Here is a 19,733-nt window from a genome sequence, read left to right as displayed (position 1 = left end):
GCACTGCAGTGTCACGCAGGATGGCCCTTCCAAAAAACACTCCCCAAACAGCACATGACGCAAAGAAAAAAAGAGGCGCAATGAGGTAGCTGTGTGAGTAAGATAAGCGACCCTAGTGGCCGACACAAACACCGGGCCCATCTAGGAGTGGCACTGCAGTGTCACGCAGGATGGCCCTTCCAAAAAACCCTCCCCAAACAGCACATGACGCAAAGAAAAAAAGAGGCGCAATGAGGTAGCTGTGTGAGTAAGATAAGCGACCCTAGTGGCCGACACAAACACCGGGCCCATCTAGGAGTGGCACTGCAGTGTCACACAGGATGGCCCTTCCAAAAAACACTCCCCAAACAGCACATGACGCAAAGAAAAAAAGAGGCGCAATGAGGTAGCTGTGTGAGTAAGATAAGCGACCCTAGTGGCCGACACAAACACCGTGCCCATCTAGGAGTGGCACTGCAGTGTCACGCAGGATGGCCCTTCCAAAAAACCCTCCCCAAACAGCACATGACGCAAAGAAAAAAAGAGGCGCAATGAGGTAGCTGTGTGAGTAAGATAAGCGACCCTAGTGGCCGACACAAACACCGGGCCCATCTAGGAGTGGCACTGCAGTGTCACGCAGGATGGCCCTTCCAAAAAACCCTCCCCAAACAGCACATGACGCAAAGAAAAAAAGAGGCGCAATGAGGTAGCTGTGTGAGTAAGATAAGCGACCCTAGTGGCCGACACAAACACCGTGCCCATCTAGGAGTGGCACTGCAGTGTCACGCAGGATGGCCCTTCCAAAAAACCCTCCCCAAACAGCACATGACGCAAAGAAAAAAAGAGGCGCAATGAGGTAGCTGTGTGAGTAAGATAAGCGACCCTAGTGGCCGACACAAACACCGGGCCCATCTAGGAGTGGCACTGCAGTGTCACGCAGGATGGCCCTTCCAAAAAACATTCCACAAACAGCACATGACGCAAAGAAAAATTAAAGAAAAAAGAGGTGCAAGATGGAATTGTCCTTGGGCCCTCCCACCCACCCTTATGTTGTATAAACAGGACATGCACACTTTAACCAACCCATCATTTCAGTGACAGGGTCTGCCACACGACTGTGACTGAAATGACGGGTTGGTTTGGACCCCCACCAAAAAAGAAGCAATTAATCTCTCCTTGCACAAACTGGCTCTACAGAGGCAAGATGTCCACCTCATCATCATCCTCCGATATATCACCGTGTACATCCCCCTCCTCACAGATTATCAATTCGTCCCCACTGGAATCCACCATCTCAGCTCCCTGTGTACTTTGTGGAGGCAATTGCTGCTGGTCAAAGTCTCCACGGAGGAATTGATTATAATTCATTTTAATGAACATCATCTTCTCCACATTTTCTGGATGTAACCTCGTACGCCGATTGCTGACAAGGTGAGCGGCGGCACTAAACACTCTTTCGGAGTACACACTTGTGGGAGAGCAACTTAGGTAGAATAAAGCCAGTTTGTGCAAGGGCCTCCAAATTGCCTCTTTTTCCTGCCAGTATAAGTACGGACTGTGTGACGTGCCTACTTGGATGCGGTCACTCATATAATCCTCCACCATTCTTTCAATGGTGAGAGAATCATATGCAGTGACAGTAGACGACATGTCCGTAATCGTTGTCAGGTCCTTCAGTCCGGACCAGATGTCAGCATCAGCAGTCGCTCCAGACTGCCCTGCATCACCGCCAGCGGGTGGGCTCGGAATTCTGAGCCTTTTCCTCGCACCCCCAGTTGCGGGAGAATGTGAAGGAGGAGATGTTGACAGGTCGCGTTCCGCTTGACTTGACAATTTTGTCACCAGCAGGTCTTTGAACCCCAGCAGACTTGTGTCTGCCGGAAAGAGAGATCCAAGGTAGGCTTTAAATCTAGGATCGAGCACGGTGGCCAAAATGTAGTGCTCTGATTTCAACAGATTGACCACCCGTGAATCCTTGTTAAGCGAATTAAGGGCTCCATCCACAAGTACCACATGCCTAGCGGAATCGCTCCGTGTTAGCTCCTCCTTCAATGTCTCCAGCTTCTTCTGCAAAAGCCTGATGAGGGGAATGACCTGACTCAGGCTGGCAGTGTCTGAACTGACTTCACGTGTGGCAAGTTCAAAGGGCATCAGAACCTTGCACAACGTTGAAATCATTCTCCACTGCGCTTGAGACAGGTGCATTCCACCTCCTATATCGTGCTCAATTGTATAGGCTTGAATGGCCTTTTGCTGCTCCTCCAACCTCTGAAGCATATAGAGGGTTGAATTCCACCTCGTTACCACTTCTTGCTTCAGATGATGGCAGGGCAGGTTCAGTAGTTTTTGGTGGTGCTCCAGTCTTCTGTACGTGGTGCCTGTACGCCGAAAGTGTCCCGCAATTCTTCTGGCCACCGACAGCATCTCTTGCACGCCCCTGTCGTTTTTTAAAAAATTCTGCACCACCAAATTCAAGGTATGTGCAAAACATGGGACGTGCTGGAATTTGCCCATATTTAATGCACACACAATATTGCTGGCGTTGTCCGATGCCACAAATCCACAGGAGAGTCCAATTGGGGTAAGCCATTCCGCGATGATCTTCCTCAGTTGCCGTAAGAGGTTTTCAGCTGTGTGCGTATTCTGGAAAGCGGTGATACAAAGCGTAGCCTGCCTAGGAAAGAGTTGGCGTTTGCGAGATGCTGCTACTGGTGCCGCCGCTGCTGTTCTTGCGGCGGGAGTCCATACATCTACCCAGTGGGCTGTAACAGTCATATAGTCCTGACCCTACCCTGCTCCACTTGTCCACATGTCCGTGGTTAAGTGGACATTGGGTACAACTGCATTTTTTAGGACACTGGTGAGTCTTTTTCTGACGTCCGTGTACATTCTCGGTATCGCCTGCCTAGAGAAGTGGAACCTAGATGGTATTTGGTAACGGGGGCACACTGCCTCAATAAATTGTCTAGTTCCCTGTGAACTAACGGCGGATACCGGACGCACGTCTAACACCAACATAGTTGTCAAGGCCTCAGTTATCCGCTTTGCAGCAGGATGACTGCTGTGATATTTCATCTTCCTCGCAAAGGACTGTTGGACAGTCAATTGCTTACTGGAAGTAGTACAAGTGGGCTTACGACTTCCCCTCTGGGATGACGATCGACTCCCAGCAGCAACAACAGCAGCGCCAGCAGCAGTAGGCATTACACTCAAGGATGCATCGGAGGAATCCCAGGCAGGAGAGGACTCGTCAGAATTGCCAGTGACATGGCCTGCAGGACTATTGGCATTCCTGGGTAAGGAGGAAATTGACACTGAGGGAGTTGGTGGGGTGGTTTGCGTGAGCTTGGTTACAAGAGGAAGGGATTTACTGGTCAGTGGACTGCTTCCGCTGTCACCCAAAGTTTTTGAACTTGTCACTGACTTATTATGAATGCGCTGCAGGTGACGTATAAGGGAGGATGTTCCGAGGTGGTTAACGTCCTTACCCCTACTTATTACAGCTTGACAAAGGCAACACACGGCTTGACAAATGTTGTCCGCATTTCTGGTGAAATACTTCCACACCGAAGAGCTGATTTTTTTTGTATTTTGACCAGGCATGTCAATGGCCCTATTCCTCCCACGGACAACAGGTGTCTCCCCGGGTGCCTGACTTAAACAAACCACCTCACCATCAGAATCCTCCTGGTCAATTTCGTCCCCAGCGCCAGCAACACCCATATCCTCCTCATCCTGGTGTACTTCAACACTGACATCTTCAATCTGACTATCAGGAACTGGACTGCGGGTGCTCCTTCCAGCACTTGCAGGGGGCGTGCAAATGGTGGAAGGCGCATGCTCTTCACGTCCAGTGTTGGGAAGGTCAGGCATCGCAACCGACACAATTGGACTCTCCTTGTGGATTTGGGAATTCGAAGAACGCACAGTTCTTTGCGGTGCTTTTGCCAGCTTGAGTCTTTTCAGTTTTCTAGCGAGAGGCTGAGTGCTTCCATCCTCATGTGAAGCTGAACCACTAGCCATGAACATAGGCCAGGGCCTCAGCCGTTCCTTGCCACTCCGTGTGGTAAATGGCATATTGGCAAGTTTACGCTTCTCCTCCGACAATTTTATTTTAGGTTTTGGAGTCCTTTTTTTACTGATATTTGGTGTTTTGGATTTGACATGCTCTGTACTATGACATTGGGCATCGGCCTTGGCAGACGACGTTGCTGGCATTTCATCGTCTCGGCCATGACTAGTGGCAGCAGCTTCAGCACGAGGTGGAAGTGGATCTTGATCTTTCCCTAATTTTGGAACCTCAACATTTTTGTTCTCCATATTTTAATAGGCACAACTAAAAGGCACCTCAGGTAAACAATGGAGATGGATGGATACTAGTATACTTATGGATGGACTGCCGAGTGCCGACACAGAGGTAGCTACAGCCGTGGACTACCGTACTGTGTCTGCTGCTAATATAGACTGGATGATAATGAGATGAAATCAATATATATATATGTATGTATATATAATATCACTAGTACTGCAGCCGGACAGGTAGATAATATATTTATTAGGTAATGATGACTGATGACGGACCTGCTGGACACTGTCAGCTCAGCAGCACCGCAGACTGCTACAGTAAGCTACTATACTATAGTAGTATGTACAAAGAAGAAAGAAAAAAAAAACCACGGGTAGGTGGTATACAATTATGGATGGACTGCCGAGTGCCGACACAGAGGTAGCTACAGCCGTGGACTACCGTACTGTGTCTGCTGCTAATATAGACTGGATGATAATGAGATGAAATCAATATATATATATGTATGTATATATAATATCACTAGTACTGCTGCCGGACAGGTAGATAATATATTTATTAGGTAATGATGACTGATGACGGACCTGCTGGACACTGTCAGCTCAGCAGCACCGCAGACTGCTACAGTAAGCTACTATACTATAGTAGTATGTACAAAGAAGAAAGAAAAAAAAAACCACGGGTAGGTGGTATACAATTATGGATGGACTGCCGAGTGCCGACACAGAGGTAGCTACAGCCGTGGACTAACGTACTGTGTCTGCTGCTAATATAGACTGGATGATTGATAATGAGATGAAATCAATATATATATGTATGTATATATAATATCACTAGTACTGCAGCCGGACAGGTAGATAATATATTTATTAGGTAATGATGACTGATGACGGACCTGCTGGACACTGTCAGCTCAGCAGCACCGCAGACTGCTACAGTAAGCTACTATACTCTATAGTAGTATGTACAAAGAAGAAAGAAAAAAAAAACCACGGGTAGGTGGTATACAATTATGGATGGACTGCCGAGTGCCGACACAGAGGTAGCTACAGCCGTGGACTACCGTACTGTGTCTGCTGCTAATATAGACTGGATGATAATGAGATGAAATCAATATATATGTATGTATATATAATATCACTAGTACTGCAGCCGGACAGGTAGATAATATATTTATTAGGTAATGATGACTGATGATGGACCTGCTGGACACTGTCAGCTCAGCAGCACCACAGACTGCTACAGTAAGCTACTATACTATAGTAGTATGTACAAAGAAGAAAGAAAAAAAAAACCACGGGTAGGTGGTATACAATTATGGATGGACTGCCGAGTGCCGACACAGAGGTAGCTACAGCCGTGGACTAACGTACTGTGTCTGCTGCTAATATAGACTGGATGATTGATAATGAGATGAAATCAATATATATATGTATGTATATATAATATCACTAGTACTGCAGCCGGACAGGTAGATAATATATTTATTAGGTAATGATGACTGATGACGGACCAGCTGGACACTGTCAGCTCAGCAGCACCGCAGACTGCTACAGTAAGCTACTATACTCTATAGTAGTATGTACAAAGAAGAAAGAAAAAAAAAAAACCACGGGTAGGTGGTATACAATTATGGATGGACTGCCGAGTGCCGACACAGAGGTAGCTACAGCCGTGGACTAACGTACTGTGTCTGCTGCTAATATAGACTGGATGATTGATAATGAGATGAAATCAATATATATATGTATGTATATATAATATCACTAGTACTGCAGCCGGACAGGTAGATAATATATTTATTAGGTAATGATGACTGATGACGGACCTGCTGGACACTGTCAGCTCAGCAGCACCGCAGACTGCTACAGTAAGCTACTATACTCTATAGTAGTATGTACAAAGAAGAAAGAAAAAAAAAAACACGGGTAGGTGGTATACAATTATGGATGGACTGCCGAGTGCCGACACAGAGGTAGCTACAGCCGTGGACTAACGTACTGTGTCTGCTGCTAATATAGAGTCTAGACTGGATGATAAATTATTGATAATGAGATGAAATCAATATAATATCACCAGAGGCGTATCTAGCACGGGGCGAGCAGGGCACGTGCCCTGGGCGCCATGGCAGCCCCAACAGAGGGGGGCGCCACCGGCACCTGCACGGCCCACTCGCCCCATGCTTCAGGGATTCCGCCGGCGCTACCCGCGGCGCTTTCCCTGTCTCCCCGGCTGCTGTGCCTGTCACAATAGACAGGCAGCGGCAGCTAGGAGCCTCCCCCTACTCCCCCCTGCAAAGTGAGTGACTGTGTGTACGCGATCGCGTGCGCGATCGCGACCGCGGAGGTGCGCGCATGCGCGTGCGCGACCTCAGGGGGGCGTGCGGCCCCTGCCCTGAACAGCAGTGAGTGCAGGTGAGCGGGAAGGGGGTGCGGGACATTTTGTGTGTGTGTGTGTGTGTGTGTGTGTGTGTGTGTTAAGTGTGTGTGTGTCGGACAGTGTGCGTGTGTGTTGGACATTGTGTGTGTGTGGGACAGTGTGAGTGTGTTAATTGTGTGTGTGGGACAGTTTGAGTGTGTGGGACAGTGTGCGTGTGTTAATTGTGTGTGTGTGGGACAGTGTGTGTGTGTGTGTGTTAATTGTGTGTGTGACAGTGTGAGTGTGTTAATTGTGTGTGTGGGACAGTGCGTGTTTGTTAATTGTGTGTGTGACAGTGTGAGTGTGTTAATTGTGTGTGTGGGACAGTTTTGAGTGCGTGTTAATTGTGTGTGTGTGTGTGTGTGTGTGTGTGTGTGTGTGTGTGTAGGACAGTGTGCGTGTGTGTTAATTGTGTATGTGTGGGACAGTGTGAGTGTGTTAATTGTGTGTGTGTGTGTGTGTGTGTGTGTGTGTGTGTGTGTGTGTGTGTGTGTGTGACAGTGTGAGTGTGTTAATTGTGTGTGTGTGTGTGTGGGACAATTTGAGTGTGTGTTAATTGTGTGTGTGTGGGACAGTGTGCGTGTGTGTTAATTGTGTGTGTGTGTGGGACAGTGTGCGTGTGTATCAATTGTGTGTGTGGGACAGTGTGCGTGTGTGTTAATTGTGTGTGTGTGTGGGACAGTGTGCGTGTGTTAAGTGTGTGTGTGTGTGTGTGTGTGTGTGTGTGTGTGGGACAGTGTGAGTGTGTTAATTGTGTGTGTGTGTGTGGGACAGTGCGTGTTTGTTAATTGTGTGTGGGACAGTGTGCGTGTGTGTTATTTGTGTGTGTGGGACAGTGTGCGTGCGTGTGTGTTAATTGTGTGTGGGACAGTGTGCGTGTGTTAATTGTGTGTGTGTGTGTGTTAATTGTCCCGGCGGTTATTGGCGTCTGTAGTGTGCGCCCCATCCTCCTCCGCTGCCGCTGACAGGAGCGGCGGTGTGCGGCTCTCCCCCTCCTCCGCCGGCTCCGTCCTCCCGTCGTGGCCCTGCAGTGTGTGCCGGTCTCCGCGGCAGCAGGTTAGTCTCTCTCTCCCCCCCCTCTCTCTCTCTCTCTCTCTCTCTCTCTCTCTCCTCCTGTGGATTGCAGTTTGTAAGTATCATTTTAATTTTTACAGGTACCCCTATTGAATTCTACTGGACAAGTGGACGTGATCGGCGTGGGATGTAGGTAAGTAATCTGTCTCTTATTTTTACAGGTACCCCTATTGGATTCTACTGGACAAGTGGACGTGACCGGCGTGGGATGTAGGTAAGTAATCTGTCTCTCATTTTTATAGGTACCCCTATTGAATTCTACTGGACAAGTGGACGTGATCGGCGTGGGATGTAGGTAAGTAATCTGTCTCTTATTTTTACAGGTACCCCTATTGGATTCTACTGGACAAGTGGACGTGACCGGCGTGGGATGTAGGTAAGTAATCTGTCTCTCATTTTTACAGATTCCCCTACTGGATTCTACTGGACAAGTGGACGTGACCAGCGTGGGATATAGGTAAGTAATCTGTCTCTCATTTTTACAGATTCCCCTACTGGATTCTACTGGACAAGTGGACGTGACCAGCGTGGGATATAGGTAAGTAATCTGTCTCTCATTTTTACAGGTACCCCTATTGGATTCTACTGGACAAGTGGACGTGATCGGCGTGGGATGTAGGTAAGTAATCTCTCTCTCATTTTCACAGGTACCCCTATAGGATTCTACTGGACAAGTGGACGTGACCGGCGTGGGATGTAGGTAAGTAATCTGTCTCTCATTTTTACAGATTCCCCTACTGGATTCTACTGGACAAGTGGACGTGACCAGCGTGGGATGTAGGTAAGTAATCTGTCTCTCATTTTTACAGGTACCCCTTTTGAATTCTACTGGACAAGTGGATGTGACCAGCGTGGGATGTAGGTAAGTAATCTGTCTCTCATTTTTACAGGTACCCCTATTGGATTCTACTGGACAAGTGGACGTGACCGGCGTGGGATGTAGGTAAGTAATCTGTCTCTCATTTTTACAGATTCTCCTACTGGATTCTACTGGACAAGTGGACGTGACCAGCGTGGGATGTAGGTAAGTAATCTGTCTCTCATTTTTACAGGTACCCCTATTGGATTCTACTGGACAAGTGGACGTGACCGGCGTGGGATGTAGGTAAGTAATCTGTCTCTCATTTTTACAGATTCCCCTACTGGATTCTACTGGACAAGTGGACGTGACCGGCGTGGGATGTAGGTAAGTAATCTGTCTCTCATTTTTACAGATTCCCCTACTGGATTCTACTGGACAAGTGGACGTGACCGGCGTGGGATGTAGGTAAGTAATGTGTCTCTCATTTTTACAGCTACCCCTATTGGATTCTACTGGACAAGTGGACGTGACTGGCGTGGGATATAGGTAAGTATGTGTGAGTGAGTCAGTGTGCTTTAATAAATTTTTACTGTCACGGTGTGTGAGTTGTGTTTTTATTTGGGTATTTTTTCTGTTGTAGAACTACAGGTACCGGCGGGCCCGTTATTTCCCTACATGTTGGTACTTGAGGTTCTCCAAGTACCAGCAAGCGGGGGAGGCTTTCTGGGCCTTGTAGTTCCACAACAAAAAACAATATTCTTTTTTTACTTACATGGCTATCAGCCTCCCATCCACAGCCCACGGATGGGGGGGACAGCCTCGGGCTTCACCCCTGGCCCTTGGGTGCCTGTAGGGGGGTGACCCCTTGATTTAAGGGGTCCCTACTCCTCCAGGGAACCCCGGCCAGTGGTGACTAGTTGGGGGGGTAATGCCACGGCCGCAGGGACCTACATAAATGTGTCCCCCGGCTGTGGCATTATGTCCCTGGCTAGTGGAGCCCGGTGCTGGTTTTAAAAATACGGGGGGACCCCTACATCTTTTGTCCCCCATATTTTTGGAACCAGGACCGGACTAAGAGCCCGATGCTGGTTGTCTAAATACGGGGAACCCCTGTCCAATTTTTTCCCAGTATTTAAACAACCAGGACCGGCTCAAAGAGCCCGAGGCTGGTTATACTTAGGAGGGGGACCTCACGCAGTTTTTTTTTTAATTTTTAACCCATTCAGACCCTTCTCCATTAAGTTAATGGAAACCCTGGACAACAAAATTGCATTCATGTCCTCCTCCCACTCCCTTCCCAGTCCTAAACACTGATTATTATTTTTTTCTATAAAAATGTACAATACATCACAAGTATGATGAGCAGGCATGCAGCGGGCATTGGCGACTTTGGACTGAGTTGCAAATTAGTGGCGGAGGGCTGGGTCAGTTGATGGTGGGCGAGTTTGTAAGCCATTGGTGGTGGCAGCGGGCATCGGCTCAGAGGCAGTGGCAGGCATTGGCTCGGTGGCGGTAGGGTTCATCGACAGGATTCGGCGGACATTATGGCTGTAGTGCCTCACCGCACGCCACTGACCTCACTGCACGCCACTGGTGTGTGGGACAGTGTGCGTGTGTGTTAATTGTGTGTGTGGGACAGTGTGGGTGTGTGTTAATTGTGTGTGTGTGGAACAGTGTCAGTGTGTGTAAATTTTTGCAGTCCAGTGTGTGTGTGGGGGAGAGGAAAGTATGAGAATGTGTGTGTGTGTGTGTAGTCTGAGTGGGTGTGTGTAGGATTTGGGGGTGGCCAGTCTGTGTGTGTGTAATCAGTGTGTGTGGGATGTACTAATGGCCATTTACCGAAGAGAGATATGTATTAAACCACGGGCACTGAGATGCCCTTCTCACTCACCATCCAGCTGGGTGGGCGAGCCGGGCGGGTGGAAAGCCAGCAGCAGGGGCAGCATGCCGGATATCAGCAGCCGAGGGTGGGGGCTGTAATGCACATGCGGAGCCCAAAGCCGGAGATCAGCAGCATGCTGACCGGCAATAAGCAGCTTCTGCTTCCGCGTTCAACATGCTGCTGATCTCCGGCTTTGGGCTACGCAGGGTTCGGGGGATGGGTGTCCTCTGCCGGTGTACTGCAGCTCCGGGGGTGCGGGCTCCGGAGGCTTTCAGCACTGTTGAATATCCAGCTGCCTCAAGTATGTACAGCCCGCACCCTCTGCTGCTGATATCCGGCATGCTGCTGCTGGCTGTCCCCCCGCCCGGCTCGGCCACACAGCTGTATGGTGAGAAGGGCATCTCAGTTCCTGAGGTTTAACACATATGCCTCAGAAAATGGCCTCTGCGGTAAACGATACTAATGCTTACCGTGACAGTAACAGCGGGGAGGAAGGCGCACATCGGGATCCTGCAGCATGAAACAAGAACCCCTTCGGAGCGCAGCAGGCCACACTGAAAAGGGTGCATACCCGGTGCGGTGCTCTGCATCCCGGGTGGTGCCGAAGATGTGGAGTGTCGGAGGTGGCAGAAGCGCCGCAGCTTGGGGTGAGAAACCGCTGCAGCCCTTCCGCTGCTAAACTCTGCAATTAGTCTATTAAGGGGGGTGGGCTCCCCTCATCATAGTGCCCCACAGGCCATGTTAATTCTGGGGGTAGGATCCCCTAACTCTATAATGGGAATTTTGGCTCATATCATGTGCTGTAACGTGAATTTTGGCTAATACCGTGTGCTATAATGTGAATTTCGGCTCATACTATGTGGGGTAATGTGAATTTTGGCTCATTCCGTGTGCTGTAATGTGAATTTCGGCTCATACCGTGTGCTGTAATGTGAATTTCTGCTCATACCATGTGGGGAAATGTGAATTTTGGCTCATACCATGTGGAGTAATGTGAATTTTGGCTCATACCGTGTGCTATAATGTGAATTTCGGCTCATACCGTGTGCTATAATGTGAATTTTGGCTCATACCATGTGGGGTAATGTGAATTTCGGCTCATACTGTGTGCTATAATGTGAATTTCGGCTCATACCGTGTGCTATAATGTGAAAGGGGCACCAGTACTAGATAGTATAAGGGGTCCTACTACACTGAAGGACACGCCCCTTTTGAGTGACCACGCCCCTTTTCCGGAGCGCGCGCCATTATTGATCTTGCCCTGGGCTCCAAAAACCCTAGTTACGCCTCTGAATATCACTAGTACTGCAGCCGGACAGGTACTATATATATTTATTATGTAATGACTGATGACGGACCTGCTGGACACTGTCAGGTCAGCACAGCACCGCAGACTGCTACAGTAAGCTACTATAGTAGTATGTATAAAGAAGAATGAAAAAAAAAAAAAAACACGGGTAGGTGGTATACAATATTATATATATATATATATATATATATATTAAACTGGTGGTGATTGATTATTAAACTGGTGGTCACTTCAGGTCACGTTGCAACTTGCAACTAGTACTCCGAGGCCTAAGCAGACAATCACAAAATATATTATTATACTGGTGGTCAGTGTGGTCACAACAATGGCAGTGTGGCACTGACTCTGGCAGCAAAAGTGTGCACTGTACGTTATATGTACTCCTGAGTCCTGCTCTCAGACTCTAACTGCTCCCCACTGTCAGTGTCTCCCCCACAAGTCAGATAATACACTTACAGTCACGGGTTAGCCGAGCAAGGCGGGAAGATCCGAGCCTGCTCGGACCCGTGTAAAAAACCTGAAGTTCGGGCGGGTTCGGATTCAGAGGAACCGAACCCGCTCATCTCTAGCCAAAACGCGTCCGAATCCAATACACGGCCGCGGAACCTAATCCAAAACCAAAACACAAAACCCGAAAAATTTCCGGTGCACATCACTACTAATTTGGAGTTTTCAGCTCTGTAGTGCAACTATTACTTTTCTCTTTCAACACTTGTCAGGAATCCTGCTGCTGCAAAACAAGGTCTTTTTTCTCTCAAATGTAATTGTCTTAATCAATCAATCCTTTACCTGCCTTCCACTACATACTCCACAACTATTTCCTTGTACTGTCCTCGGGTCTTTGATCTAGTTCGTGATTAATGAAAACATTCTAAAGGGTCATATTGTTTATTCAACTGCCATCATGTCTGCCACTGCTGTGTCACAATTCTTTTAAGCTGCCGTGTGTTTGTACCGCTGCTCTGTTGCTTAGTTTAGCCAGCCAGCTTGCTGCTGCTTTTGGCTAATATTGGTGAACAATATTGTGAGCTGTGATCTGTGAGCTGTGAGGTGGTCAAAATTGACTGGTAATGACTGGAAATGAATGTTATTCGAGGTTAATAATTAGTGATGAGCGGGTTCGGTTCGTCGGGATCCGGACCCCCCCCGAACTTCACTCATTTTACACGGTTCCAAAGCAGACTCGAATCTTCCCGCCTTGCTCGGTTAACCCGAGCGCGCCCGAACGTCATCGTCCCGCTGTCGGATTCTCGCGAGATTCGTATTCTATATAAGGAGCCGCGCGTCGCCGCCATTTTCACTCGTGCTTTGGAGATGATAGCGAGAGGACGTGGCTGCGTTCTCTCAGTTTCTGTGTTCAGTGTGCTGCAAATATCTGCTCTGTGTGCTGCAAATATCTGTGCTCAGTGTGCTTGCAAATATCTGTGCTCAGTGTGCTGAAAATATCTACGTTCTCTGCCTGAAAAACGCTCCATATCTGTGCTGCATTGTAGTATATAGTAGGAGGACAGTGCAGAATGTTGCTGTGACCACCAGTATATATATAGCAGTACGGTACAGTAGTCCACTGCTCTACCTCTGTGTCGTCAAGTATACTATGCATCCATACCTGTGCTGCATTTTAGTTGTGCGCAGTATTTAGTAGGAGGGGACATTGCAGAATGTTGCTGTGACGACCAGTATATATATAGCAGTACGGTACAGTAGTCCATTGCTCTACCTCTGTGTCGTCAAGTAAACTACAAAAGTTCAGTAAAATGACCCAAAAATCAAAATTAATAGCGTCTGATGAGAAGCGTAAACTTGCCAATATGCCATTTATGACACGGAGTGGCAAGGAACGGCTGAGGCCCTGGCCTATGTTCATGGCTAGTGGTTCAGATTCACATGAGGATGGAAGCACTCATCCCCTCACTAGAAAACTGCAGTGCCACTCCTAGATGGGCCAGGTGTTTGTGTCGGCCACTTGGGTCGCTTAGCTTAGCCACACAGCTACCTCATTGCACCTCTTTTTTTCTTTGCATCGTGCTGTTTGGGGACTATTTTTTAAATCTGCCATCCTGTCTGACACTGCAGTGCCACTCCTAGATGGGCCAGGTGTTTGTGTCGGCCACTTGGGTCGCTTAGCTTAGTCACACAGCTACCTCATTGCACCTCTTTTTTTCTTTGCATCATGTGCTGTTTGGGGACTATTTTTTAAATCTGCCATCCTGTCTGACACTGCAGTGCCACTCCTAGATGAGCCAGGTGTTTGTGTCGGCCACTTGGGTCACTTAGCTTAGTCACACAGCTACCTCATTGCACCTCTTTTTTTCTTTGCATCATGTGCTGTTTGGGGACTATTTTTTTAAATCTGCCATCCTGTCTGACACTGCAGTGCCACTCCTAGATGGGCCAGGTGTTAGTGTCGGCCACTTGTGTCGCTTAGCCTAGTCACACAGCTACCTCATTGCACCTCTTTTTTTCTTTGCTCATGTGCTGTTTGAGGACTATTTTTTAAATCTGCCATCCTGTCTGACACTACAGTGCCACTCCTAGATGGGACAGGTGTTTGTGTCGGCCACTAGGGTCGCTTAGCTTAGCCATCCAGCGACATCGGTGCAAATTTTAGGACTAAAAATAATATTGTGAGGTGTTCAGAATAGACTGGAAATGAGTGGAAATTATGGTTATTGAGGTTAATAATACTATGGGATCAAAATGACCCCCAAATTATATGATTTAAACTGTTTTTGAGGGGTTTTTGTAAAAAAAACACCCGAATCCGACAAAAAAATTTCAGGGAGGTTTTGCCAAAACACGTCCCAATCCAAAACACGGCCGTAGAACCTAATCCAAAACCAAAACACAAAACCCGAAAAATTTCCGGTGCACATCACTATTAATAATACTGTAGGAACAAAAACCGTCCCTCAATTTTTTTAAAGAAAAATCCAAACCCAAAACACTTGAGGATGGTTTTGGCAAAAAAACAAAACATGATGATGAGTTAGAATTAAAACCAAAATGCAGGGTTCCACACACATCTCTAATCCAAATTGTTATTTATATACTTACAATACATGTCTGAAAACCTATCAACACCGTGGTCGCTTTCTTTGTTGGGAGCCTGTCCACTAATCCCGCAAGCTGACAGTTTCTTCCTGATGTCTTCATAGTAGAGAATGACTCTATATCACGTATTGCCTCATCACAAATATCTGAATAAATTGGAACTTGTACCATAAACTTTGAACCATTATGAATAAATAATTTCTCTGACGTCCTAGTGGATGCTGGGAACTCCGTAAGGACCATGGGGAATAGCGGGCTCGAAGGAGACTGGGCACTCTAAGGAAGAATTAGGACTACCTGGTGTGCACTGGCTCCTCCCTCTATGCCCCTCCTCCAGACCTCAGTTAGAATCTGTGCCCGGCTCGAGCTGGATGCACACTAGGGGCTCTCCTGAGCTTCTAGAAAAGAAAGTATATTTAGGTTTTTTATTTTCAGTGAGATCTGCTGGCAACAGACTCACTGCTACGAGGGACTTAGGGGAGAGAAGCGAACCTACCTGCTTGCAGCTAGCTTGGACTTCTAGGCTACTGGACACCATTAGCTCCAGAGGGATCGAACACAGGCCCAGCCTCGGTCGTCCGGTCCCGAAGCCGCGCCGCCGTCCCCCTTGCAGAGCCAGAAGCAAGAAGAACGTCCAGGAAATCGGCGGCTGAAGACTCCGGTCTTCATTAAGGTAGCGCACAGCACTGCAGCTGTGCGCCATTGCTCCCCATGCACACCTCACACTCCGGTCACTGATGGGTGCAGGGCGCTGGGGGGGGGGCGCCCTGGGCTGCAATAAGATTACCTTACATTGGCAAAAAATACACATAATATAGTCATTAAGACTATATATGTGTAAAATCCCCGGCCATATATCCATAAAAAAAGCGGGAGAAGTCCGCCGTGAAGGGGGCGGGGCTATCTCCCTCAGCACACTGGCGCCATTTCCTCTCACAGCTCCGCTGGAAGGACGCTCCCCAGGCTCTCCCCTGCAGATTCCAGGCTCAATAGGGTAAAAAAGAGAGGGGGGGCACTAAATTTAGGCGCAAATACTATATATATATATATAGCTGCTATAGGGTAAAATCACTCATTATAGTGTACATCCCTGTGATTTATAGCGCTGTGGTGTGTGCTGGCATACTCTCTCTCTGTCTCCCCAAATGACTTTGTGGGGTCCTGTCCTCAGTCAGAGCATTCCCTGTGTGTGTGCGGAGTGTCGGTACGGCTGTGTCGACATATTTGATGAGGAGGCTTATGTGGACATATTTGATGAGGAGGCTTATGTGGAGGCGGAGCAGGTGCCGATAAATGTGATGTCACCCCCTGCGGGGTCGACACCTGAGTGGATGGATATGTGGAAGGAATTACGTGACAGTGTCAACTCCTTACATAAGAGGTTTGATGACATAGCAGATGTGGGACAGCCGGCTTCTCAGTCCGTGCCTGCCCAGGCGTCTCAAAAGCAATCAGGGGCTCAAAAACGCCCGCTACCTCAGATGGCAGACACAGATGTCGACACGGATACTGACTCCAGTGTCGACGACGATGAGACTAGTGTACACTCCAATAGGGCCATCCGTTACATGATTACGGCAATGAAAAATGTGTTGCACATTTCTGACATTAACCCTGGTACCACAAAAAAGGGTATTATGTTTGGGGAGAAAAAGCAACCTGTGGTTTTTCCCCCTTCTGAAGAGTTAAATGAAGTGTGTGATGAAGCGTGGGTTTCCCCCGATAAGAAACTGGTAATTTCCAAAAAGTTACTAAGGGCGTACCCTTTCCCGCCAGAGGATAGGATACGTTGGGAGACATCCCCTAGGGTGGATAAAGTGCTCACACGCTTGTCAAAGAAGGTGGCACTACCGTCTCCGGATACGGCCGCCCTAAAGGAGCCTGCATATAGAAAGCAGGAGGCTATCCTGAAGTCTGTATATACACACTCAGGTATTATACTGAGACCGGCTATTGCTTCAGCATGGATGTGCAGTGCTGCAGCTGCGTGGTCAGATTCCCTGTCTGATAACATTGATACCCTTGACAGGGACACTATATTTCTAACTGTAGAGCATATTAAAGACGTAGTCTTATACATGAGAGATGCACAGAGGGATATTTGCCAACTGGCATCTAGAATAAATGCAATGTCCATTTCTGCCAGGAGAGTATTATGGACTCGGCAGTGGACAGGTGATGCGGATTCTAAAAGGCACATGGAGGTTTTGCCTTACAAGGGTGAGGAATTGTTTGGGGATGGTCTCTCTGACCTCGTTTCCACAGCGACGGCTGGGAAGTCGACATTTTTACCCCATGTTCCTTCACAGCCAAAGAAAGCACCGTATTATCAGGTACAGTCCTTTCGGCCCCAGAAAGGCAAGCGGGTTAAAGGCGCGTCCTTTCTGCCCAGAGGCAGAGGTAGGGGGAAAAAGCTGCACCAAACAGCAAGTTCCCAGGAACAAAAGTCCTCTCCCGCTTCCTCTAAGTCCACCGAATGACGCTGGGGCTCTACAGGTGGAGCCAGGTGCGGTGGGGGCCCGTCTCCGGAACTTCAGCGACCAGTGGGTTCGCTCAAGTGGTACCTGGATTCTACAAGTGGTATCTCAGGGGTACAAGCTGGAATTCGAGACGTCTCCCCCTCGCCGTTTCCTCAAATCAGCCTTGCCAACTTCTCCCCCAGACAGGGAGGCGGTGCTGGAGGCGATTCACAAGCTGTACTCCCAGCAGGTGATAACCAAAGTACCCCTCCTTCAACAGGGACGGGGTTACTATTCCACAATGTTTGTGGTACCGAAACCGGACGGTTCGGTGAGACCCATTTTAAATTTGAAATCCTTGAACACTTATATAAGAAGGTTCAAGTTCAAAATGGAATCGCTCAGGGCGGTTATTGCAAGCCTGGACGAAGGGGATTACATGGTATCACTGGACATCAAGGATGCTTACCTGCATGTCCCCATTTACCCTCCTCACCAGGAGTACCTCAGAATTGTGGTACAGGACTGTCATTACCATTTCCAGACGTTGCCGTTTGGTCTGTCCACGGCACCGAGGGTATTTACCAAGGTAATGGCCGAAATGATGATACTCCTTCGAAAAAAGGGAGTTATAATTATCCCGTACTTGGACGATCTCCTTATAAAGGCGAGGTCCAGGGAACAGTTGTTGATCGGAGTAGCACTAGCTCAGGAAGTGCTACAACAGCACGGCTGGATCCTGAATATTCCAAAGTCGCAGCTGGTTCCTACAACGCGTCTACTGTTCCTGGGGATGGTTCTGGACACAGAACAGAAAAAAGTTGTTTCTCCCAGAGGAGAAGGCCAAGGAGTCGGTGCACCACTGCACGCGAGTCCTGGGAAAGATGGTAGCTTCTTACGAAGCAATTCAATTCGGAAGGTTCCATGAAAGGATCTTTCAGTGGGATCTGTTGGACAAGTGGTCCGGATCGCATCTTCAGATGCATCGGCTGATAACCCTGTCTCCAAGGACCAGGGTGTCGCTGTTGTGGTGGCTGCAGAGTGCTCATCTTCTAGAGGGCCGCAGATTCGGCATACAGGACTGGGTCCTGGTGACCACGGATGCCAGCCTTCGAGGTTGGGGGGCAGTCACACAGGGAAGAAACTTCCAAGGACTATGGAGGGAGTGGACAACTGGGAAGCAGACTTCCTCAGCAAGCACAACCTCCACCCGGGAGAGTGGGGACTTCATCCAGAAGTCTTCCAAATGATTGTACACCGTTGGGAAAGGCCACAGGTGGACATGATGGCGTCCCGCCTCAACAAAAAGCTAAAAAGATATTGCGCCAGGTCAAGGGACCCTCAGGCGATAGCTGTGGACGCTCTAGTGACACCGTGGGTGTACCAGTCGGTTTATGTGTTCCCTCCTCTGCCTCTCATACCCAAGGTACTGAGAATAATAAGAAGGAGAGGAGTAAGAACTATACTTGTGGTTTCCGGATTGGCCAAGAAGAGCTTGGTACCCAGAACTTCAAGAAGTGATCTCAGAGGACCCATGGCCTCTGCCGCTCAGACAGGACCTGCTGCAGCAGGGGCCCTGTCTGTTCCAAGACTTACCGCGGCTGCGTTTGACGGCATGGCGGTTGAACACCGGATCCTAAAAGAAAAGGGCATTCCGGAGGAAGTCATTCCTACGCTGATTAAAGCTAGGAAAGATGTGACCATAAGACATTATCACCGCATATGGCGAAAATATGTTGCTTGGTGTGAGGCCAGGAAGGCCCCAACGGAGGAATTTCAGCTCGGTCGATTTCTGCACTTCCTACAGTCAGGAGTGACTATGGGCCTAAAATTGGGTTCCATTAAGGTCCAGATCTCGGCTCTGTCGATTTTCTTCCAAAAAGAACTGGCTTCACTGCCTGAAGTTCAGACTTTTGTTAAAGGAGTGCTGCATATTCAGCCCCCTTTTGTGCCTTCAGTGGCACCGTGGGATCTCAACGTGGTGTTGGATTTCCTAAAGTCGCATTGGTTTGAGCCACTTAAAACCGTGGAGCTAAAATACCTCACGTGGAAAGTGCTCATGCTGTTGGCCTTGGCGTCGGCCAGGCGTGTATCAGAATTGGCGGCTTTGTCATGTAAAAGCCCTTATCTGATTTTTCATATGGATAGGGCGGAATTGAGGACTCGTTCCCAATTCCTTCCTAAGGTGGTTTCAGCTTTTCATGTGAACCAACCTATTGTGGTGCCTGCGGCTACTCGGGACTTGGAGGATTCCAAGTTAGTGGACGTAGTCAGGGCCCTGAAAATATATGTTTCCAGGACGGCTGGAGTCAGGAAAACTGACTCGCTATTTATCCTGTATGCACCCAACAAGCTGGGTGCTCCTGCTTCTAAGCAGACTATTGCTCGCTGGTTCTGTAGCACGATTCAACTTGCACATTCTGCGGCTGGACTGCCGCATCCTAAATCTG

At 48.4% G+C, this 19,733-nt stretch overlaps 1 protein-coding gene across 2 annotated transcripts in view; it reads right to left on the bottom strand.

The window, feature by feature from the left end:
* DMRT2 (doublesex and mab-3 related transcription factor 2) overlaps nt 1–19,733 on the bottom strand; it is a 52,278-nt gene that overhangs the window by 25,723 nt on the left and 6,822 nt on the right. The gene's annotated exons all lie outside the window — the stretch shown is intronic.

Source organism: Pseudophryne corroboree, chromosome 1 (genome assembly GCF_028390025.1).
Source record: "Pseudophryne corroboree isolate aPseCor3 chromosome 1, aPseCor3.hap2, whole genome shotgun sequence".
Classification (NCBI taxonomy): domain Eukaryota; kingdom Metazoa; phylum Chordata; class Amphibia; order Anura; family Myobatrachidae; genus Pseudophryne; species Pseudophryne corroboree.
The sequence above is the reverse complement of the archived record's forward strand: the minus strand, read 5'-3'. Positions and strand labels throughout refer to the sequence as shown.